Source organism: Pantherophis guttatus, chromosome 4 (assembly GCF_059756535.1).
Source record: "Pantherophis guttatus breed Tessera chromosome 4, ASM5975653v1, whole genome shotgun sequence".
Lineage (NCBI taxonomy): Eukaryota > Metazoa > Chordata > Lepidosauria > Squamata > Colubridae > Pantherophis > Pantherophis guttatus.
The window spans coordinates 114758907-114783972 of record NC_142066.1 but is presented as its reverse complement, the minus strand read 5'-3'; the positions used below and the strand labels follow the sequence as shown (position 1 = coordinate 114783972).

The 25066-nt window shown below is 36.3% G+C and overlaps 1 protein-coding gene and 2 long non-coding RNA genes across 9 annotated transcripts in view; 1 reads left to right on the top strand and 2 right to left on the bottom strand.

Annotated features, from left to right (window-relative positions):
* Window positions 1-16924, bottom strand: part of TBC1D5 (TBC1 domain family member 5) — a 476616-nt gene extending 459692 nt beyond the window's left edge. For 4 of the 7 annotated variants that reach the window (XR_015733979.1, XM_087892584.1, XM_034402458.3 and 1 more), the window contains exon 1: window positions 16686-16924. The gene's annotated coding sequence lies outside the window, so the exon portion shown is untranslated. Of the gene's footprint in view, window positions 1-16096; window positions 16116-16685 lie in introns of those variants that run through there. The other 3 variants (XM_034402459.3, XM_087892585.1, XM_034402461.3) reach the window with 3 other exon arrangements.
* A 39-nt stretch (window positions 16925-16963) lies between these two features.
* LOC117655228 (uncharacterized) overlaps window positions 16964-25066 on the top strand; it is a 79338-nt gene continuing 71235 nt past the window's right edge. The window contains exon 1 of the long non-coding RNA XR_004588597.3: window positions 16964-17128. This is a non-coding gene — a long non-coding RNA (uncharacterized LOC117655228). The remainder of the gene's footprint in view (window positions 17129-25066) is intronic.
* Window positions 21736-24353, bottom strand: LOC132709408 (uncharacterized). Its single transcript, XR_009620411.1, has 2 exons — window positions 24288-24353; window positions 21736-22132 (listed from the first exon to the last, which is right to left on the bottom strand). It is a non-coding gene; the product is annotated as an uncharacterized LOC132709408 (long non-coding RNA).

The window sequence follows — 25066 nt, the reverse complement described above, 5'->3', positions numbered from 1 at the left end:
CTAGGAAAATAGTAGCCCTATTAATCTGCAGTAGCAAATTCAAATGTAGAATTATCAGAACAACATATTTATTATCCCATAAGCAAGTCTATCTAATATAAACCCAATTTAAATTGAAAAGAAAAGCTACCTATGTCCTTCAATAATAATCTTCAATAGTGGAATATTTCAAATCAAAGTTTCTTTGATTTCGGATTTCGGAGTCAAGACACGGGACCAAGAACTGACATTTAAGGGCCTGAGAACCAGTAGAAAGCCCCTATCTTTGAAAACAACTGTGCTGAAATTTCCACAAAAATTTCAATTTTGGGGAGAGAGGGGAAAATCACAATTTAAGTCCTTATTTGACAAATCCAGAAACTTTAAGCCAGGTACAATTAGTACCATGGTTATGTGACTTCAATTTATAACATTTTAATCCAAATTCAACATTTACTTCCAGTTTTCAGTTAAAACACCTCATAGTGGACAATGAAGTTTACCTTACAACTACAGGTTCGCTTAACAACTGTTAGTGATTGAGTTAACTACAGTAAAAAAAAGGTTGTAAAATTGGATTAGTCACTTGGGTGATCAGTTTTATGACCATTATATGACTTACAATTGTAATGGGCAGGCTTCATTACAATCATTAATTGAGGATTGCCCATATGTAGCTCTTAACTCCATTTTGAATCTTTGTAATTCTATCTAGAATTTTTCAATAGAAAAGACTAAAGCCATTGACTTTGCCTATTTTGCTTTCAAGAAATCTGACAAAACTACATGAACTTACAAGTAAACTAGCACAGACAAACTTAAAAATTAACATGACACATACAAACATGCATTTACAAAGCTAGAAATAAAGATTATTTATGCTCAGAAAAAGAATATATTTTAATGCACTGTGACCCTATTCATGTTGACCTATGAGGAAGTCCCACTAAGTAATCACGCATAAGAATGTTCTGTGAGTTATATAAATAATTTTACACATGTAACATTTTTGTTATGAAGAATCACATTCCAACATATTAGGAGAAATAATAGGATAGCTAAGAGGACTATAGGGCAAAAAAAAAAAAAAAAGTAAATAAGGTGGGCATCAGGCTTTAATAATTAATGAATCACAACTTTTACTATCAGCAGGCCTGCATAGCAAATAGTAAGAGAAGCTGATTTGTAGTTCAGAAATATCTGATGACCCAGTTTTTCCATCCTCACTTCCAATGTCTATTACCATTTCAATATTTCAAATGGAATCAAATAAAGAATTAAACCATTCTGTAGCAAAACTCAATTAATTTCCATTAGAGAATACAGCCCTGCAAGAGTGATTTTGTAGAAATAGAAACATATGACACCTGCCTCCAAACACATTTAATTAATGGAGACCTGTTTTAAAGATTTCATATAGTAATATAAAATGCAAAGAAAGGTGTCAATGTCAATTCCACTCTTACCTGGTTGGCAGTACATCTATTTTAAATGGGATTTTGCTTATTTGTTGTATATAGCAGAATTAATGACACTCAAATTAGCTTATCCTCCTTGAAACATTATACAAAATCATTCTTTGGTCTATTCTTCTTTGATTTAGTACACCTTTTAAGATTATTTATTAACGTTTGGATATTTCATCCATCATTCATTACTATTGATGTTGTAAATTAGAAGAATGGAACAAAGCATTGGACTATTCACTTCTTCCATATATATCAATAAAACAATCACCTTCTCTGGAAGAGTTCGTTCTAGTTGTCAATGAAAAAACTATGTCTATGCAAACATCCTTAAGTAATTTTCAATATCTAGCAAAAAAAAAGTTCTCTCTTTTTCTTCCACCAACCAAATAAAGTTTTATTGTCTAAATAAAAAGAAAGATAAAGGAATAAATGAGAACAGATTTGGGGTCACACAAGAAATGAGACAATGCAAAATAAAAAAGGAAATTAAAGTGATTTTTGAGCCAATTTTCATTAGAAATTTAACAAGAACTAGTGACTAGGATGCTTGGCTGCCCATGATAACTAGAGAAAAAAACAGTGAAAATATTACTAACTAGAGGAAATAATTAGAGTGAAAATGAAGATTAAGGCATAGGTCACCACTAAATAAGTGCTCTTGATTTCAGTTTAGCAATATTGGTTATTTGATAATAGATTTTACAAATGAGTATGTCAGTAGAAAGTAGAAAAATGTTTAAAATTTAGGAATAAAATATTGTCATGAAACCAAGTATTTATAGATAGTCAACTAAGGATAATTGTGCTTAATTGTTCCTAAAATGTTGTGATTGTTAAGGTGACCACTCCAGAGCAGCACAGTATATTCCAGCAGCACTGAATAACCAAGGCTATTCCTGAGTACCACAACTATTTTTGGGTGCTCAGCTGGGACCTTGCTTGTCTTTTACTCCTCTGGAAAGGACACAATCCAAATTCTTAAGAACTACTTTTCAGGTAGCTCACACTGTGTCCCAAATGTAATATTAAAAAGGGAGGCAGGATTAGATAAAACTGATACAGGTGCATGGACTTACATTATAGCACATTGGTTAAAATTACTCCCATCCCCCAAAAGGTTTGAGTTCTTTTCTTCTAGAGGAAAATTTTGAATCAGTATAGTTCAAGACCGTCTCACAAAAACTTTAGTCTCTTGGCTTCTCCCAGGAAATGCTCCTAATGATGGAGTAAGAGTGTGCACTTAGTACATTTAAACAATGTATCAAAGACTTGGAAGCCCAACAAGATCAGCCTGCTCCTCCTAAGAACATTTTTTGGGCAAATACCATCATCTTACTGTCCCCAGCTCTGAAGGGGACTCTAGCATGATGCAATGCATTTTTAATGCAAATAAGAAGCATTAAAAATAATAATAAAGACAATATATTGATATGTGTTTTACTTCTGGCTGTGCACCGCCCTGAGTCCACTAGGAAAAGGGCGGGATATAAATTGAATATATATATATATATATATTAAAATTAGTAGTGAATGGTCAATAGCCAGTCAAAGTCTAATTCTGCAGACAATATAACAAAATTTAGCTACATTCAAAGAAATGAACTGTACTGATCTGATAACAGGAACTATACATAAAAAGATCGCTGTTTCCTGGGTGTTTTATCAGATAAGGTGTTATGAAGTGGGTCCATATCTCGTTACAGAAGGCACAGTATAGTAGGATGTGAACTGTAGTTTCTATAGGCTTTTATCTATAGAACAGACTCAACTCATATGGAATTTTTTATAGTGGCTGTTCAAAACTGCTTTGGGAAGTACCTCACTCAAAAACTACAATCCAGGCCCTATCTGTTGCGGTTGCTAAGCAAGAGAATGGGTCAATCAGATGGGTGTGAAATAATTCCCTGCGAAAGGCAGCTCCCCTCCATGTGCAGAAGGGAATTCTTGTATGGGCCAGAGAAATGGAGATCCAAGCTTCCTTTCTCTGACCCAGCATGTCGATTCCCGTCCCTTCCATATACAAACAGAAACCACTGTACTTGGACAGAAAAAGGAAGCCTGGATCCTGAAGATCCAAAATTACTTTCTCCAACTCAACACAATGGTTGCCCTTTACTCTATTCACTAGACTTTCTACCTTCTCAAATATTGCATTCGCTAGCTTCTCAACTAGAAAGCTGGCAAATGAAATCTTTCTGAATAGTAAAAAAAACTTGGAAAAGCCTTGTTACCCTTCATAAAGATTGCATTTGTACAATATTTCTGAACAATAATAGAAGTTTTTTTCCCCCTAGTCTTCAGGAACAATCATAAGAAGAGCTCCATCTCTTATGATGTTTCTGAAGGCAAGAAGGCTGGAAAGAGCCTTTCCATGATTCAAATGTCTGCTAGTTATGAAAGCTAGTATACATGTTGTTTCTGAAAAACAGAAAGGCTGGAAAGAAGCTTGGATCTTTGGAATGCAAGCTTCTTTTCTAATGCTGCAGTTCTCCCCCACCCCCCAAAGTTAATTCTAGCACTGAGCTGGATAAAAGTAGCATCCCAAAGATCTCTGTTTCTTCAGTTCCACAAAGGAGTTGTCCCTCTGGTGCATGGAGGAAAGGAGAAATCCTTCTATAGGCAGCAGCAGCTTGCAATCTCCCCTTTGGCTTTTCCAATGACGTTATGGAAAGCTGGCAGAGAAAATTGCAAATGACAATCACATGATGCTTGACAACCAATTGTAAGTGGAAATAGATTGCTCACTAGCCAAAATGTAATTATATGACTGAATAGGTAGTGCAGTAGACATAACTTTAAGGATGGGTCATAAATAATTTTTCAGAATCTCTCATAATTTCAAATGATTGTTAAGTGATCAGATATAAGTTAAGGACTTATACAAGGACAACCTGTATTAATACTTTATAAAGTAGGAGTTTGCACTTCAGTAATACTGAGACAAGCCCCTCACCAAAGCAAATTCTTGATCACTTTTCCATATGAGTTGCCCTTTGGTTATTTGTCTAGCTAGACAATTTTGATTAGAAAGATAAATAGAAATAGAAAATATTTTCATTTTATAAGTCCAAATTAAACTATTTCCAAAAGATAGATGCTGAATATATTCACAAATTAGGCGGCAAGCATATTTCCTTAACTTCTCACAATTTCAGCCAGCCTTCATACTTCTAATATTACAAACCATGCACTAGTGATGGTTTATAGAAACACGTGTAGGAGATACCAGGCTGAGCCTGATGACAGGTCAAACACATCATCAGTCATGAGTCCCTCTGTCTGCACACACAAGAGATCTAAGTCCAGCCCACTTTGAATTCTATTGATTCTTATCTATTGCCAATTTTCTTGGACTGATAGTAGTTCAGATTCTTGTAGACAGCTTAAGCTAGCAATAAATCTTTACATACATTTGAATTGTCTGGATCTTCTGATTTCCCTGGCACTTGACAACATGTAATGAATATATCATATCTTCATGGTTATTTTATCTTAATACATACAGAAATGTAAAACAGTTACAATCATAATAACTCCATAGGTCTTTAATTATTATGAATAAGACATGAATTATAATCCTTGATCTATATGCCATGCATTCATGTTCAATCTTGAGATTATCTTGTGTTTGGTGATAGGCCTTAAAATATGTTTTCTGTATTAATTGTTGCTACTTTAATAAAATATGAAGCCTGGTTTTATGGACAACTAGAAGACTAAAGAGGAATTTCATGATTGTTACTAAAAATTATATTCTGCAACAAATCTAGGAATATTTATTCATTTACATTCTTTATATTCCAAGTTTCAGAATAACTATAAAAAAGTAACTTATAACCATAGAATTGTAAATAAAAATGGTATTTTACAATAAATTTAAAAATAATAGGAACCAAATACCAGGGTACTAATACTTCTACTCTATCAGAGTAGGGGCCTAAAACTAAGCAGACTTTCCTTAAGTTTGTCATATCTGATATTGAGCAAAAAGCTTAGGCAATTAACACTTCTGAAACAGCATAAAATTATTATTTCACTGGAAACATGAACTGGTTCAGAACACAATATCATCCATTATGATGGGCGCCTTTATAACAGTGGCTTTCCTATATAACAGCTCTATTGTGCAAGTTGCACTGGCCTCTGTTTTCTTTCTGTGTGCAATTCAACATGCTAGTCATCAACTTAAAAAACTCTATAAGTCTCAGGACCAGGTTATCTGCAGGACTGCTTTTACTAAGGCAGTGTTTCTCAACCTTGGTAGCTTGAAGATGGGTGGACTTCAACTCCCAGAATCCCCCAGCCACAGTATACCACCCATCTTCAAGCTACCAAGGTTGAGAAACACTGTACTAAGGACATCTCCCTAAGAATGTCTTACCAAGTTAGATAGAGCGGGCACGCTCTGACTGCTTTCCTTTAAACATTTTCATCTTATTTCAAGTAGCCCCTACCCTATGGAATACCATCCTCCTGCAAGTTTGACACATCTCTACCTTCCTAACCTTCTATAAAGCTTTAAAGCTCTGGCTTTCTCCCCAAATAGTAGGATAAAATGAGGCAACAGCACATTGGAAGCTTGACTTAGTACCAGATTTTTTTGGTTTTGTTTTTATGCATTTGATTTTAATACTTTGCATATAGTTTTTATGTTATTTATATTTTTGACTGAGAGCCACCCAGTTTCTTAGAAGATGGGCGATTATATAAATATTTTAAATAAATAAATAAAATCATTCATTTAGGAAACTTTCAAAACATTGTAATTGCAATCATTGTGTATGTGTATATATAATATATATTATATACATACACACACATATACGTCCCTAAAACATTTAAACTCATAATGATGTTCTTTTAAATCAATGGATTAATCTTTAATTTTCCATTTTAGTATAAAACCTATTCCCTGAACACTGCTTGAACAAGAATTTACAACACTCAACTGCGCCCAAAATATAAAACATTACCATGTCTACAGCCAATACTGCAGTCCAAGGCTGGGTGAATCCCATGATCAACAAACATCCTATATTACAACTATCAAGTGGAACAAAAATCACTCAAGTTTCATAATTCTTTACATTTCTAGGATTTTGGTTTCCACATGGCAGTTGTAAGAACCAAAACCCAAATGTTTTTGAACTAAAATTACCAAAATGTCTCACAAATGGTCAAGCTTGCTGGAGCTTCTGAAAGTTGCAAAATGAAACATATGTGGAGCAATTGGTCATGCCTGTTCTAAGGAGTTATTCCACATACAACTCAGTCCTAAGAACACCTTTCTGAACTAAAACCATTAGAAATGTTGGATTTCAAATTTCATGGCTGAGAAGTTAAACTTGAATATATTTGAAGGCCAGTAGATTAACAAAGGCTGCCTAAAATGAATCCAAACCAAAACAATTAACATGTAAATATGTTTCCGAAATATGGCTTTACAGTAGATGAACAGTAGATGAACTTTTATATGAACTTACAAGAAAAGTGCAATTGTAGGATGCTAACAGTGCCCAAACATAGAAACTGTAGATATGTATGCATGTAATGCATATTATGCATATATTATGCATTAAGCATTTCAATCAATATAAATTTATGGGGAGGATGAAAGATATATATGTTATTTATATAAGCACCTTCCTGAATACACACACATAAAATATATATCTTCCATTCTCCCCATAAATTTATATTGACTGAAATGACCATGATTTGTTAATTCAACATCCTATTTAAAAGGCAACTTGTCCATTGCTGAAGTCAGCAGGCATATCATTCACACTTCTAAGACTGAAAACATATCAATTTGCTTTCCTGGAATGAATATCAAGCAGTCTGAAACACACAACTTCAGATTTGACTTCATGAAATAAGTGCTTACTCAGCAAGCATCCTGAAGGTAATGCATTACTCTACTTAAATGTACTAGCACTTTATTATCCATTTTACATAGGACTCCATAATAGTAACAAGTGTATTGTTTGACAAACAGGAAAAACTTATGTGTAACCCAAAGATATTCTGTCTGACCCCCGTCAGATAAATTAATAATTTCTTCAGTGACAAAGTAGAATGAAAAAAAACAAAACAAAGCAACATAGGAGGATATATTCCTACGCTGTAGACAGCACATGACAAAATGAAAGATGGAGCTGCAATAGAAAGATGAATGATACGTGCTAAAATATGAAATGTGCACAACAAAGAACCTTTTATTCTAGACATACATTTGGTTGAAATAAGACTCCAAGAAAGTAGGTACCAGAATGGCCACCTAATCTCAAAAAATGTTTTGTTAAAATAAGGTACTGTTTCTCTGATTTACGTTTAAATTTTACTTTCATCAGGTAAATTTTTCACATATATTCTTTATAAATATATTTGCATGTATGCGCATAACATGTACATATAATGAATATACATATACTATGAATTTGAAGCATTCAAAGCAGAGTTTACAATTAAGAATATTTTGTCATCCTAAAGCAGAAGTATTAGTTTCATATCTGAAAATCTCAATTATGCAACAAATCATCTCTGACTCTGAAGTATATTTTTAAATGTATACAGAATTGTGTAAAAATATTTCTAGACAGAAGTGAAAGCCCTTATAGCTAATTAGAATAGTGCTTTCTTTATATCTGATTACAGCACAAAAATATTAGCTCCATTTTGATCTCAAAATAATTTTATCATTAAAAGAATACTGTTTCCTCCACTTTACTGGAAGGCATAATTGTAAAAGTTGTTTACATCTTTTATTTTTGAAGGTACAGTTCATTTCATAAGCTAAAATTTCTGAAATCTAGTTTCATATTTCATATTTAAATAGTAACGATTTTAAATTTTGAATGTGCCATGCACATTCAAACTGAACTTTCTTTGCTTAATCGTTTACAGCAGGGGTTCCCACCGCTGGTTAATGGCACAATACCAGACCGGAAAGGTTTGGGACTGCTGGTTTAGAGCACATAGACTGACAATATGGTAGAAAATTAAAGAGCAGAGTACACAGCTTTACAGAAAAATTGGCTTTCAGATACACAGATCAGATAAATTCAAATGGAAAGAAAATAAAACACAAGATATAATCTCTGAAAATTCTATAGCCATTGACAAAAAGAGTCAATTGACAGAATAAATATTGTGCATTCCTGGGACAACAAAATTTTGAATTCAATTCCATTCATTTCCCTCGCTACTCACATCCGATATTTATGACAATATCCGAACAAAACTTTAGCAGCTTCTTTTACTTCCCATATCCTTAAAACATTATCCACTTAAAATTTTACTAGAGAGACTTACATTTCTTGGACTGAATAAGTGAATTCATTTTCTACCAAGTAGAGACAAAATATGCATGGTAATACAAGAAAAATCCGTACTATAATATTTTGGATACTTGTAAAAAATCGGCAGTCTTATCTTCACTTCCATTTCTATTACACTGGAATAGATATTTCTTCTCTGCAAAATGTGACCATTCTTATGACATAGTACAGGGAGTCCTTGACCACAGTTGGAACCAGAATTTCCATTGCTAAGCAAAGAAGTTAAGTGGGCCAATTTTACCACCTTTGTTGCCATAGTTGTTAAAATTATGAAATGAAACAGGTGGTCATTAAATTAATCCGTTTCTCCCACTGACTTTGCTGTCAGAAATGGCTGGGAAGGATGCAATTATTGATCACATGATCCCAGGATACTGCAACTATTATAAATACACGTTGGCTGCCAAACATCTGAATTGCAATCCTATGATTGTGGGGATCCTGCAACAGTCATAAATGCAAGGACCAATCATAATTTTTTCCAGTGCCCTTGTAAATCCAAATATTCATGTAAGTAAACTATGAACAACAATGTGCATTAATCATGAAAAAAAATCATTGTGAAACTGGTCACTGAAGAGGTTTGGGAAAAAATGGAAAGCCAGATGCTTTATACTATGCAACTCCTTGGAAGACTATCCTTTTATAAGAGGAATGCTTCAGCATGAATATTCTGTGGGGTAGTAATGAAAGCCTTCTAAAATTATTCAAAATGCCTTGATATGTTTACACCAAGGCAGAATTTTTCATATATCACTTTATAGTAGCAAATTTGAACTCCAAAGAAGCAGAATGGAAAGACTACATATACTAAATATCAAAATTATATTTGGACTCAAATTCTTTATTTGGATTCAAATTAAAGCCTAATCAAACTTGAATGTAAGATTTGTTTATTATCAAGCAGCATGAAAATATCACAATCTTCTGCAACTTAACTTTTAACGACTGAAAACATAAATTGTGGGTATAATACTTTACATAAACCCTTGCGCTAGGATTGTATATAGATGTAATTCATTATCATAAAAGATCAAATCACCTATCACATAAAGGACATGGAAGAAAAAAACAGAAATTATCAAGCACATAACCCATTTTAGACAAAAATGAGAGTGATACATAATAAATAATTATGAAATCTATGAAAAAAGTAGGTTGATCATTTAGCATTATACTTAACTGGTGAATATAATCTATTTTTTCTGGAAATTAAATTATTTTATGCCCTTTCCATAGAGCTCTAGCTGCCCACTACTGAAAAAAGAAATGCTAAATTAGATGGTTCCTTGACCTAATCTATACAATTCATTGAGGTTTACAAAAATGTGCACTGTCTAAGCAAAATTAAGTAATGGTGGAAGTCCTGAAAATTAGCATCAAATGTAGAAGTATGTACTAAAGTTTGGTTTTAATGCTTCTAGGAAAAAGTAACTTATAAAGACAAAAAACAAAATCAAATGGAAGCAAAAAATACATTGATTTCTAACATTAAATTTTAGCAATATCATTAAATTTCGTGCCCGTGATTATTTTGGAATTTGGAATAGTAGAATAACTTATTTCTTTTCTGAACATAGATACAAATAAGAGCTACTTTGAAATCTGTGCTATTGAACATCTTTTTGGATTAAGAATTTGTAATTTCATAGGAATTCAGGTATAAGCGACAGAAGTGAATACTGTCCATCCATTTCTTCTTCCTTGACTTAAATGAATCTTCATTAGTCTTTGGAAGATTAAGTATTTGGAAATCTAGCTAACTTCTCCCTTACTGTCTTATCTAGAAAAAGTCATTCCATCAATTGAATGAAAGTCTACTTAAAAAATGACTAACAAACCTCTGCTTCAGTCCTTCATTTCTTATACACAATTGCCTGAATTGCTGATATGTTTTTACCATTAAAAAACTTACCGCAATCTTCAACGAAAACGTACTTTCTAGTAACTTTAACTCAATCGATTTAATGATCCTAGCTATCAAGAATCTGTATTCTCCAAATTTCTACGCAAATATTGTACAAAGAACAGGAATTATGTCTCTCCGTGCTAAAGTTTTTAGGTTTTTCTCATAGCATTGACCATTTTTACTTTTTTCTTTAGAAACTGCTCGTTTTTCTGTATCTTTCATAAAATACATTCCCCAGAACTGAAGTATCTAGATCAGTGGTGGCTAATCTTTTTGCCATCGCGTGCCAGGAGAGGGGAGGTGGGAGAGTTTCATGCGTCCGCATGTCCCCACCCATATTTCTATGCGCCCCCCCTGCGCATGCATGTGCAACCCCTCTCCCCCCTGGCACGCGATGGCCTGGTAGACCCATTTTTCTTTCTTACCTGGCTCCAGATCCTCTCTATGCATCTGGGAAGGGCGAAAATAGCCTTTCCCACTCCTTCGGAGGCCCTCCGGAGGCCTGAAAGGGCCCATTTCCCAACTCCCAGTTGGACAGAAAGTGATGTTTTTTGCTGTCCCCAGCCTCCAGAGCCTCTCTAGGAGTCTCTGGAGGTTGGGGTCAGGAAAAAACATCACTTCCTGTCCCACCAGGAGTTGGGAAATGGGCCCTTTCAGGCCTCCGGAGGGCCTCCAAGGGGGTGCAAAAAGCTGTTTTCGCCCTCCGCAGATGCATAGAGGGGATCTGGAGCCAGGTAAGAAAGAAAAATAGGCCTTCCCCACTTCCCCAGGCCCTCTGGAGGCAGGAAACAGCCTGTTTCCCTACTTCTGGTGGGCCCAGAAGGCCCGAAAATCAGGTGGCCGGTGCGCACATGCGCGCCAGAGCTGAGCTGGCGTGCCCACTGATATGGTTACGTGTGCCACCTGTGGCGCACGTGCCAGAGGTTTGCCATCATGGATCTAGATGATATCAGGGTAGTGCAGACTAAAATAAAACTAATACATTAAGTTTTAATTATTTCAACACAAATTAGAAATATAAATTAGAATAAAAAAAAGTGGAACAAATCTATAACTGGCTTTGTCATCTGAAAGCAAAATTTGTCCTTGAAATAGGATTCTTTGACATGTTATCCTGCACTTATACACTTATGTTTGCAAGTTTGCCCAAATCTCCTGCTTGAGCAGGGGATTGGACTAGAAGCCCTTCAAGACAACCTCCAGCTCTATTCTGATTGATTGACTGATTGATTTGGGAATTACCATTTCATTAATTAACAAAAAATTAAAATAAATAAAAATAGTGGACTCATTCAGTTCTACGGGCCACCATCTGAAGGTTCCTTTTGTGTTTTCCTCTTCTAAAATAAAATATAGTCTGCCAACTGGTATTTGTTCCATTATGTTAACTAGCTAGTGAGTCAATTGATGTACATTTTCTAACATAACCAATTTGGGGGAAGGAAAACTAAAAATAACTTTCACCACTATCTCATGAGCACCTTTTTTTTTTTGTTCGGGTTTATTTTTTGTTCTGTCTGAGCAATATATGCAAAACTGTTGGCAGATGAATTATATACATTATGCAGAAAATCTCAGGGACTGGGCCAAAAGCTTTGCACATTTGAACATTATAGTATTATCTTCTCCTTAACATCTATCGGGCTTCTTACATTGCCAATTTTTCCAGTCAATCTCTCCTATTTAGAAACTATAGCTCTTGATACTTAATATATCTTGTTAATTTTAAAGGGTTTTTTATTAAAAAAAAACTTAGTAATAGCACCATGCCCCAGTTCAAAAGCTGAGGGTTGCTATTTGAATGGGACTACCAGCAAGTTCCTGCAAAGGTTCATGGGAAAGTTGGGGGAAAAAAATCCAAGAATGTGGGACTGGATACAGGAGTCTTTTCTAATTATGGAAGTTGGAAAAATCCAGCTTTCGATAAGATCCTTTCCAGTATCTGTGTACAGCGTTAAAGAAGAAAAGGAGGCTTCACTGTAATTAAGCTCTAGCTAAAGTTCACATTATGACAGTATAGCCAGGAGTGGGATTCTACTGGTTTGGACTGGTTTGGGTGAACCGGTAGCTCCGAAGATCAGCTGGGAGCGACCAGTTCATTCCGACGATCAAGTCAGACTGCCCACCGGCCCCTGCGCTTTACTTACCTTTATCTTCTCAGCTGATTGGTGCCGCAGAGCAGATTGCTGCGCCTCAGCTGTGTTATTCCCAAGTGGTAGCACAGAAGGTTAGTATTTGTAAAACGGTACACACGCACGATCACCGAACCAGTTGTTAAACCAGCAGCATCTCACCACTGGGTATAGCCTGTTTGGTGTAGAAGTTAAAGTCCTGGCCTAGAAAGCAGGAGACTGATTTCTAGTCGCACCATAGGCATGAAAGCTGTCTGGGTGACTTTGGGCCAGTTACTTTCAGCTTAACTCAACCCACAGGGTTTTTTTGTTTTTTGTGGAAAAAAGAGGAGAAAGGAGTATTATATAGTGCTTGTTGCACTGAGTTACTTACAAAGTAGAATTTTAAAAATCTAAAAAATGCATAAATGAAGAAAACTAAAACTTGTGAAATTTGAATAATTACAGGTAATGCTCAACTTACAACCATAATGGAGCCTGCCCATTACAATTGTAACTTGTGATGGGTATAAAGTGAGTCATAGGTTGTCTGACCTGATTTTATGAACTTTTTTGCAATGGTCATTAAGTAAATCACCATGGTCATTAAACAAATCTGTGGCCATTAGCAAATGTCATGGTTACTATGTCAACCCATTGTTCATTACAGGGCATTTTAGTCCAAAACTGAAATTAAACACTTTCAGAAAAAAACTTTGTAAATCGTATCATGACAGTAGGAGGCAGCAAATATATGTGAGATAAATGTGGGCCAGTTGTCAAAGGCCCAAAATGAGATCACATAACTGCATGGAACAGCAGCTGTCGGAACTTCAGAACTGGGTCATAAGTACCTGGGGGGAGGGGGATCATAACTTCACATGGTTGCTAAGCAACTGGTGGTTAAGTCCAGGACTACTTGTGCAGAACATAACTGTGATAGCCAGGCCAGAATTTAACTTTATTGCTTCTTAAGAATATCTCAAAAATGACAGGAAGAACAATATGGATAGCATCTGTGAAAAAATGTTGGATTTCAATGATACGAGATTTCAAACCATCCCAAACACTTTCATTTTTAGTAGATTTATATGCAGGAAAATTTAAAGAAAATTTGACTAAACTGAGACTGTTATAAATAGGAATTAAAACTTCTCTAAAGCATTATGTACTTTTCTTATACCTGGCCTGCAATTCTAAGTTTAATTCTTAGTATCTAATTAAATGGAATACATTTGTAAGAAAATTGCTAGTACAATTGTTCGGTTAATGAAAAAATTTCTAAATATATACATAACTATTAACTGAAAAATCTAATAGCAAAACAATACTCAATACTTAGCTGGATAAATATATATTAGAGGCAATATTCTACAGAAACAATCCATCAAAATAAATAATTTTTTTCACAAGGGCTTTTTTTTTTAAAATAGGCTTTTCAACTAACGAAAACAGATTTCATGAAGAAAAGTTTGACAAAAGCCAGTGAGTTCATTTTGGGTTAGTCACTCTCTGAACCCTATCCACCACCCAGGGATGTGTTATGGGGAAAACAGGAAGCAGAAATATTATGTATTCTAGGCAGAATATAAATTAATAATAAACAAAAAATAAAATATGGGCTTCTATTGTTTTTTGTCCACTAAAATGTTTTTGCCCATCATTGATTGATTAATTGATTGATTTAGTGTATGGCATATCATACATGGACTAGCAAGACATATTAACATTTCATCTAGATTAGTAAAACACAATATATAAATGGTAAAAAGATCTATGGTCAATTACCAATGTAGGCCATCTAACCATTGAAGTGCCACCATTGATTTTTATGTAGCAACTGATTATGACTCTCAATAATATATCATGTAGATTAAGTTTAGGGTTATTGATCAATATATGTTACCTCTACAAATATATTTACCATGTCATAATCACAACGATATTATACCCATTAATTATGTCCATGCTCAAGAAACCTTTTTCTTTCTTCCATTTAATGTCCGATTCTTGGAGACTACCTGGCTGTTTCCTTGGCAAGGTTTTAGATAAGTGATTTGCCACTGCCTCGGGCTGGTCCAAGCTGGCTTTCTCTACCCTGATGTCTTAACCAAGTTAGTGGTGTGCAAAAAAATGGAAAAAGGCCCAAATCATAAAATACTATATCTTATTGAGAACCATATTACTGAACCATGTATAAACACTCCTGAGAAGTTTTAGTTCACGAAATAAAATTTGAAATATAGCGTACATATAAGATAATAAATAAAACCCTAGCATTTATCATTTCCTCTTATTTTACAGAAGATACACACACTCATATGTGCATATTTATATTATTCATGCAGCATTTCTAATCATATACGTCTTGCTTTTTTCTAATTAAAAATGTGGTAATTTTACACACGTCATCAAAAGAAATGAAATATTTGTAAAAATTATAATTAAAGTTAGTTTAGACATGTTCATCTTAATGGCATTTCTATATCTTTTTTCATTGTATAGACCATCTGGTTTTGGATGTTCCCTCTATAGAAGATTTGATATGGATACAGAAACTCCCATCTCTCTTTACCTAATGTTGGAAATTATCACTGAATTGCATAAAATGTTTCCAATTTTACAATGTATAAATTTAAGAGTATTGTGTTTGCGGAGAACTGTTATCCTTTTCAGTCTTATTTTCCTCTTAAAATGGGAACTGATTTAAATAAGGATTTAAATAAGGTGGCAGGCAAGTTTGTTCTAATTAATTTTTCTTTTGGAAAAATGATTTAAAATTTTGCATCTTCCTTTCAGTTAAAATACAACTATACACTAGCCTGTGCTAACTTTATGTTTGCCAAAGTTCAATGCACACATTTTAATTCAATACACAGGACTATTCATTTTTTCTATATTCATCAATAAATCAATTACCTTCTTTGACATATAATGAAAGAACTAAGCTGGTTCTAGCTTGGAAATTCAAGTGAACAAAATCACTGTTTGACAAATTTATGATTGGGTTTTATTCCCTTACTATGTGGGCACACTCAGAATATGACAAGTTTGGGACAAATAGTCCTTCACAACGCACTGAATCTTAAATCTCCCTAGAAGATGCCATGATTGAGTCAACAGAAACAAAATTTCATATCTAAGAGTTTAAAAAAAAGTTATTCGGGTTCTTCATATCTAAAGCACATGCCTTGCTTTGTTTGCTTTTTTTTAAGGGATAACATATGATGAGTAAGCTGATGTAATCAAAAGGTCTGGTAAATGTGACTGAAAGGTGCAATTTTATACCCGTTCACTTGAAAGCAAATGCCGATGAACTCCTTCGAGGTTACTTCCGAGTTCACATGGTGTGAAGAACAGAATCTGAAATTGAAAACGCTTTTCGGATCACTTCGGAAGAGAGCGAAGCAGAAGAAGCTAGACTGAAAAGAGTGAAGGTTTGGAGGGGGGGGAGAGGTGAGAAAAAGCAACTTCTCCTTCCCCCTAGAAACAGGGGCGGTAAAACGCGCCCGCCCCCGGCCCCATTAAGGAATCTTTTCCTCTGCCTCTCGGAAGCCTCTAGAGGTTTCCCTCCAACCTTCCTAGTTCTCACGAACCGAAGCAGCAAACAGACCTGCTTCTAAAAGCTGGAGCGTAGGCAACTGGAGAGGGAGCGGCGCCTTGTAGGAGCCTTGCAGGCCTCAAAAATCACTTCCTTCCTCCTCGCCTTCTACGGCTGTCCCTCAGTGACAGCCGAGAATGGAGGCGAGGGAGGAGGAGGGTGCCACACGAAGCCCGGGGTAACCAAAGGGCAGTTGCAGACGAAGGCAAGTCATTTGATACTGCGGGGATCGGGCGGGTCACCGAGGGGAGCCGCCTGGGGCTGAGCCGACTTTACCTGCTGCTGTTGGTGCAAAGGCACTGAAGAGGGGGCATTCACCTCCCTCCTCCCCGCCTGCGTCCCTCCCTCGCTCAGAGATCCACCGACCCGCCAAAGCAAAGCGGGCTTGGGAGAGCGAAAAGAGGGCTGCCTTCCGGCCGCCGCCGCCGCCGCCTCCCGGCCGCCACCACCCCCCGCCTCGTAGCCGACGCTGCTTGCCGAGTTCAACCACCGCCCCCTTTTCTCTTGCACGCAGGCGCCCAGCTGCAGGGAAAGGCGGAGGCCGCCCACACACGCGCAGCGACGGCGGCGCGCTCGTTTAGGACTTTGTAGCTCTGCTGACGGTTTGCCAGTCTTTGGTCCGGCGGATCTGTGTCTGCCGAGACGGGGGACTAGAAAAGCCACGTTGAAGGCAGGAACCGGGGCACTAACTTCGCTGTTTTGCGCGCCGGACTCTCTATGTACGTATCTATGCGCTGTTGCGAGGACCTATTTCGCGTTCGTGCTCTATCCCCTGGCGACAAGCAACCCTAAAGAAAGCGTCCTTAGCTACTGTCGCCGACCATTAATCGAAAATGAAGAAGGCAGTTTGAAGAGCCACTCCAGTACAAATACGTATCTTGCGGCTCTCTTGCCAATTCCTGTTCTTTTCCAACCCAGCACCCGCCCGAAACGCCTTACACGGCTTGTAGAAACAAGTGAGACAGTTTTTCACACTCATCCTTGTGCCACTGCATCAGGTTCAAATGGTAGCGCGACCCCCCCCCCGTCCCCCAAATTCCACTAGAGTGGTCAAATGATCGTGCTCGCTGTCTCCATTTCTCTCAATAAACCCGTTGCACTTTTGAATCTTGAGCAGCACAGATCAAGTAAAGGGTATTGAACATTACCATTACATGTGCAACTAATGTTAAAGAATGCTACCCATCCTTGCACATGCCGTACGGGCACGCCGCTATTGTTAGTAAAAGTTTTTAAAGAAATTCTCACGCTTCCGTTCAGGCTTTCAGTTTGCTAATTCCATTACACAATAAGCTACGTACTACAACCATTCGTACGATCGTAACGATACGAAAAGATCCCACTACAATATACTATAATACTACTCTCCAGAGGCTTTGTTGTTGGCTGAGAATAGCAGGAAGGAGCACTAATATGCATCTCTGCTAAAATTGATTAAATATAATCTTCTGAACATAATATGTAAACAAATTCTAATATTTTTTGCCACTTGCAGTGTCTCAGCAATGCTCTTTATTTGAAAATGGTGGACTTTGGGAAACAATACAGTACAGTATTATTTTTAGAACAATTTGAAAACAGTTTGTAAATTCTGCATGATATAAAGCATTTTCTTCAAAAAATAATGGTGTTCTGTTCTCTTTAGATTTTGCGACTGATCTTCAATTTGCAAACAGTTGTATTAGAATAAATGCTTTCCTCCTCACTAATCAATTTATCACCTTTTTATTATTTGTACTTTCCTGACAAAAATGAACTCATTTTAGAATCAAGTCTGCTGATAAATTGTTTTGTAGCATATTCAAACAGCTTATTCTAATATAAGCAGAGTAAAGTTTTTAGCTTTATTTCTGGTAACAACAATTTAAAGTTCTAACTAACAGCTGAATATGCACAAGATTTCCTCAGTATCGGGAAATTTTAATTTCAGTCTGCTCTGTCTGCTTCCTGAAAGAAAGCATAAGCCATTTTTGCATTTGTATAGTGTGTAACAGCATTTAAGCATACTTATGTAATTGTTTGTCTAATATTTGGATAATTATATAATATTATACAGCTGAAATATTCTTGTACCATTGTAATAAATAACTTACATTATTTAACTCAAAGTAGCTTTTAATCTTCAAAAAACAAACAAAAGCAGAGAATGTGTAGCCAATGTTGGACTATAATTTGCATATCGCCTCATCTTGTTGGTTAGAATGATAGGATTTAAGGTTCAGTAACCATTGAAATTCCACATGTTGGCCATCCTTGAGCCATAGTTGGCATGTATGTGTGTGAACAGGTAGTCTTTGACATACGAAGAAGTGGATCTTCAATTTCCATCACTAAGTGATGTGCTTGTAAAGTAAGATGTCACATCAACATGGATTTACAATCTCAGCACTCCCTGTTGCAGTCATTAATAGAAATCACAGGTTTTTAAACTACCCGTTTCTCCGAAAATAAGACCCAACTAGAAAATAATCCCTAGCATTTAGAATGCTTCTAATATAAACCCTACTCCAAAAATAAGCCCCAATTAAGATCATGAGCCCTGGGGTTGGGGGGGACCAGCACAGCAGCAGGGGCCAATGGTGTCCAACAGCAGCTGCTGCCTGCTGGCCCCTTGGCCAATGCACTCGGGCTGAGCAGGCCATGCAACACAGGTGACTCCAAGTGCTGTGGTCATTGGGCTGGCCCTCCAAGCAACAAGCAGAGGCAGAGGCGCTGGAGGGGGAAGTTTAGCTCCACAAGGGGGTACCCGGCTGTGCTTATCTGTTCTACTGCTGGAGTGGTTGGGAGTGGTTGAGGCGGGCGTTCGGGAGGAGGCCAAGACAAGTGGGAGGCCGCTACATTGTAGACTGTGGCAAAGGCAGGCAAGCAGGTTGAGCCGCATGGCCACATGGTCAAGTCAAGGGAGCCAAAGAGCAGCTGCAGCTATGCAGTGGGGTGACTCTAAGGCACCAGTCAAGGCATGTGAGGTCAATAAGTGAGGCGGAGCGGGGCAAGCCAGAAATTTAACAACCGGTTTGGCTGAAGTGCAAACTGGTTGAATCCCACCACTGGATGTAAGCCATATTCTGAAGTTTTCCTTCTGCAAACATTCATAGGTATTACTTAAGTGCTGCAGTGTCAATTGAGAGATGTAGAGGTCATTGTGAACTCACTGGGCTCAGAATGCCTGAATAGATCTATATGCTTCCTTAATGTTGCACTGCTATGCCCACCTGATTTTCATATGTATCAGTCAATCTCTGAGGGCTTCAGTCATCATTCATGTACCTTCCTAATAAATTAGAATTTCTGCAAACGTATCTATTGAAGATTCAACTTACTGCATGTCTAAGTGTATTCTGACTAAAACATAAAAAATAATAAAATATTTGTGGAATATTTCATAAATGAAATATTTGTGTGGAAGGGACTGAAGTGAGCTTGAACAAAGTGTTCCACACTTTGTGGAGATTCAGGATTCCAGTTTCCCAGATTCTCATTTTCCTTCTGTACTTACTCTTTCTGCTCTTTCTCACTGTTTATCCTAGTCGTTTTTCTTCACTTTCCCCATGTTTGTTCCTTCCATTTTTGCTTTTCCCATCCCTATATATAAAAATCTTCAATTTTTACTTTTCTGTTATCATAAAAGTAAGGACTCTCCTCAGATAAAGTTAGAATTGCATCTAAAACTTTGCATTGTGTCAGACTCCTTCCTTTTGCCTTATGCCTTGTTCCTTGTATTACTAGATTGTTTCTGGTATGGTTTTATTACTTTTTTTTTTAATTTGATTTATATGCCGCCCTTCTCCGGAGACTCAGGGCGGCTTACAATGCGTTAAGCAATAGCCTTCATACTTTTGTATATTTTATACAAAGTCAGCTTATTGCCCCCACAAACTGGGTCCTCATTTTACCTACCTTAGAAAGGATGGAAGGCTGAGTCAAGAGTCAACCTTGAGCCTGGTGAGATTCGAACTTACAGTAATTGCAGACAGCTGGTGTTAATCACAATGCTTTTAGTCTGCTGAGCCCCAGGCCCTTCCTTTGTTCCTTCAACTTTGTTGATCTGTTTACTGATACAGGTATAGAATTCTTCTGTAGCCAAATCGGTCTTTCTCATAATAATCCACAGTTGACATAAAATACATTGCTGTCATTTGCTGTCCTCCTCCTCCTGCTCCTCTTCTTATTCCATATATTTAGAAGTCATAGCAGAGAGGTAATTTTACATAATTGAAAAGAAACTTGCATCCTGATTTTAAGGAATGGATCTACTCCTTGCAATTAATTTTTGAAAAGTCTTTGTTCCAAAAATGAGAAGATCACACAATTATAGGATCTTACTAAAGATCTGCTTAATTAATTACAATTAAGACCAGGAAGTTAAAAGCACTGGATTGGTCAAATAAAATCCAAACAATATATCAGTCATATATGATATAAACAATTAAGACTTTTTTTAAAAGGAGAAAAAAGGACTAGATAAGATAAAACATAATATAAAATAATAATAACAAAACATATAACAGAAGGGCAGGGCAGGGCAGAACAGAACAGCTGAGCTGCTCTGGTGCAAGAACTTTGAGGTCAGGAAAGCAACTGAAAAACAAGCATTCTAGTTTTTTTATGGAATCACTGTACAAAGGGCTGTTTTAATTAAGGCTATATATATTTTACATCATCCAATCACTTTCTTCTTAAATTAGAACTTGTTAATGAAGAAGTGAGACAGAGGCACAATTTTTAAACTCGCTATTCTACTTGTAATATAAATAGGTAATGTTCTGCAGCAGGAAACTGAAAGATGTGTGTTTTGTTTTTTATGTCATAAATAATACCATCTTAGAATAATTCTGAATAAACCTAGCTTCAAACATAAAATAGGTATAATAACTGTAAAAGTAATAGTATTAGTCCAATAGTATTAGACTTTACATATGTGTAAAAATAATTATTTCTGAGATTAGTGCTCTCTCTGGATAAGTACCTTTTGATATGCAAGCCATTAGGAGTAAATATTCTGTGTGATTCTAAAGGTTACAAATAAAAGGATTTTTAGTTAAAAAAATTCTACAGGACAATCTCCTATGATTATGCAGACAAATTTGAAAATAAACTGCATGGCTTTTTTGCACATTTTATAGATAAGTAGTATATTTAGAGCTTTTTTTTTTAGCACCAGCAGTCTAATATCATTGTTACAAGAATGTTCCTTCTCTCATATAAGAAAAAGAAATATTTAATAAATTGTCAAAATGGTGTAGGGATACCTAAAACATTTTATATGTTTGAAGCAGAATGGGGTCACAAATGCATAGATACATATACATACACTACGGAAAGTCCCTGATTTACAACCACTCATTTAATGACTGTTCAAAGTTACAAGGGCACTGAAAAAACTGACTTATGACCATTTTTCATACTTATTACTGTTCTCATGGTGATGTGAACAAAATTCAGGTGCCTGGCGTCTGGGGGTGGGGGGAATTGGACTCCTGGCAATTGGTTCATATTAGTGATAGTTACATGTCCTGGAATCATGTGATAACCTTTTGTGTCCTGACAAATAAAGTTAATGGGAAATACAGATTCACTTCATCATGTTACCTTCTTAACAACAGCAGTGATTCACTTAACAACTGTGGCAAGAAAGGTTATAAAATGGGGAAAAAGTCACGAAACAAGTATCTTGTTTAGCACAGGAATTTTGGGTTCAGTTGTGATCACAAGTCGAGGACTACCTATAGAAAAAAAACAAAATCTTATTTCAATATTCAGCTTCAGACACTAAGATAATCTTTTTTCAAAATTGTTAGTAATTTTATTAAATAATATAATAACGGTAAAAACTAATACAAATTGAAAAAAGAATAAAAATAAAGAGCAGAAGATGAAGAAAATAAAAAAAAATAAGGATATAGTAAAGAAAAAAGGAAATATATAAAGTAGTTTTTATATTTTTATATTTGCAATGAGGATGGAAGCCACTTCTTATGAACCTTAAAATACAATAAGTGACCTTTCTTTCCATATCCCATCTCTTATCTATGAACAAATCCATAAAGTATTATCATTCAGAGTTAGATTTGAGGTTGAGGTTCATCAGAGATAAATAACTCTGTGTGTGTGTGTGCGCGCGCGCGCCTGTGTATAAATATTGATCAAACAAACCAGTTCTATATTCATTCCATTTACTTCTAACACTCTTTAGTACATTCAGATAATGTTGTGGAACTTGATTTCTTTTCATTTTTTATTTGTGCCTTTACATGACATTCTTCAAAGTTTACCAAGCCTCTTTTGTAAATCCAGTATAGGAAATTTATCCATGTCACTCTCTTGGCTTGTTATTTGTATTGTACATCCCTTATAAGACTGTTGGACTGTTAGTAGGTGTTTGGTTTTTTGTTTATAATGAAATAATGATCTCCCAGAGAATTCATGGATATTCTCTCCTAGAACTCCAGTTGTGACTGTAAACTACACCTGATGTAGAGAAAAACTATTTTGATTGCCCTAATAAAGAAAGCTGAAGCAAGAAAGTTCTACTTCTTTGTGGCAGTACTAGTCCTTTGGAACAGTCTCCCCATGGAAATCAAGCTGGCATGATGCTTCAATGCAATCAGAAAGATATTGAAGCTGGAATTGTTCCAGAAGGCATTTTAACTTGTTGGCACAATTTTTTGTTCTACTTTATTTTGTTTCTTTATTTCTTTTTTCTTCTTATTGTATTGTCACAAAGCTTTTTTTTTAATCCTTACTGTGAATGTTTTTACATTTTGATTTTTGTTGTATGTTACCAAAAGTCAAATTGATTGTGATGGGATGCAGATGTAAATTATAATAAGTAATATGATTTCATGTATATATGTTTATTGAATGTTCTAACAAATTGCTTTTATAGTAAAGCACTGCAAGGCTTTTTTTTTTCAACAGGAAGTGATATAGAAACGTTTTGCATAAATAAGTAAATTAAAAATCCAGAAAGATCCAAAGAGCCCTTGGGCTTTGGGAACTAAAATAATTTGTCTTGGTTAGCTATGTTATCTAAACAGTTTAATGAGAAAAAGAGTAATTGTTCTATCTCCTTTTCTATGACTGAGACCAACACCTAAAGAAGTCCAATTAAAGTGTGGTTTCTTCAAAATTCAGTATGTCATCATTTTATCTTAATTCCCATTGACATTCTGTAGAAAAAAGTTTGGGGGAAAAGCTAGAAGAAAAGATGAAAAAAGTTATCTCCTATATTCCTTAAGGATAGCACCAGGAAATGGCAATCTTCATTACAGGAATTGCCATGACTCAGGAAATGTTCATTCCTTTGCTGAACACCAGGGATGGGATTCAGCCGGTTAGGACCAGATCAGGCGAACCGGATGCTAATTTTACATCTGGTTTGCCGAACCGGTAGTTACAAGGACTGGATGGCCCCTCCCCTCCCAGAAGTCTCCACGCAGCCCATTTTGGATGCCAGGTAAGTGCAGGGCCCACGCAGAGGCTCTAGGAGGGTGAAAAATGGGCCTCCCGGAAATCTGGAAATCACCGTTTTCCCCTCCCGGAGGCTTGAGGAAAGCCTCTGGAGCCTGGGGCGGGCGAAAAACAGGCCACCTGGGAGTTCCAGAAGTCTGGAAACGGGTCCATTTCCAGCCTCCAGAGTGCCTCTGGAGCCTGGGGAAAGTTATTTTCACCCTCCCAGAGGCTCAAGGAAAGCCTCCAGAGCCTGGGGGACAAAAACACCCCACCCACCCCCCGAGTGCAGGAGGCTGAGTAGGCCACGCCCACCATGGCCACGCCCACCCAGCAACCGGGTAGAGAACCGGTTGCTAACATTTTTTAATCCTACCCCTGCTGAACACCTCTCAAGGTGAGCCTGTTAATTGGGAAACGGTACAATACCTGGATCTGCTCTGTGGAACAGTCAAAGCTTCTGTATAATAGCAGACAAAGCTGTGAAATAAGCATCATATTAGATTTGATTCTGTTATTACTCAAAAGGTTTGTCAAAGCTTAGAACTGTAAGAGCAGAATTATAAGTGTGAAGTTATGCTCAAATCGTGCTATCTTCTGAAACTAACATACCAAAGAACCTATCATTGTTATTGCAGTACAGATAATGCTTATCAGATATTAGAAGGCTGGGAAACTTCTTGTCTTCATTCTCAGCTGCTTTCAACAGTAGGACTTACAGTGGATCAGGGTGGATTTGATTTAAATCGAGCTGATTTAAATCACGATTTAAATCATGATTTAAATCACTAATAAAAAGGCTTGATTTAAATCAACTCGATTTAAATCATAATTTGTAAAGAGCAACTGTCATCTCTGCTACTCCTTTGACCCACTGTTGACTCACCGATAGTCCCAGTGTTGCAGAATATACAGCCTCATGCTACATAACTAAGCTCCATTTCATGCTGAATAAACTAAATTATTTATGTATCTTAAATAGAAAACTATCTTACGATAGATTTTTACCCCAAAAGTTTTTTATTAAAATAAATCCGATTTAAATCAAAAAAAATCCGATTTAAATTAAAAAAATCTGATTTTTTTTTATTTTTTTTAAAAAATCATTGATTTTTATCCACCCTGCAATGGATCATCAGGATGCTGGCTGTTTTAATTCAGCAAATGTTTAAAAGGCTACAGATTTATGGTATCTTTCCCTGAATGGT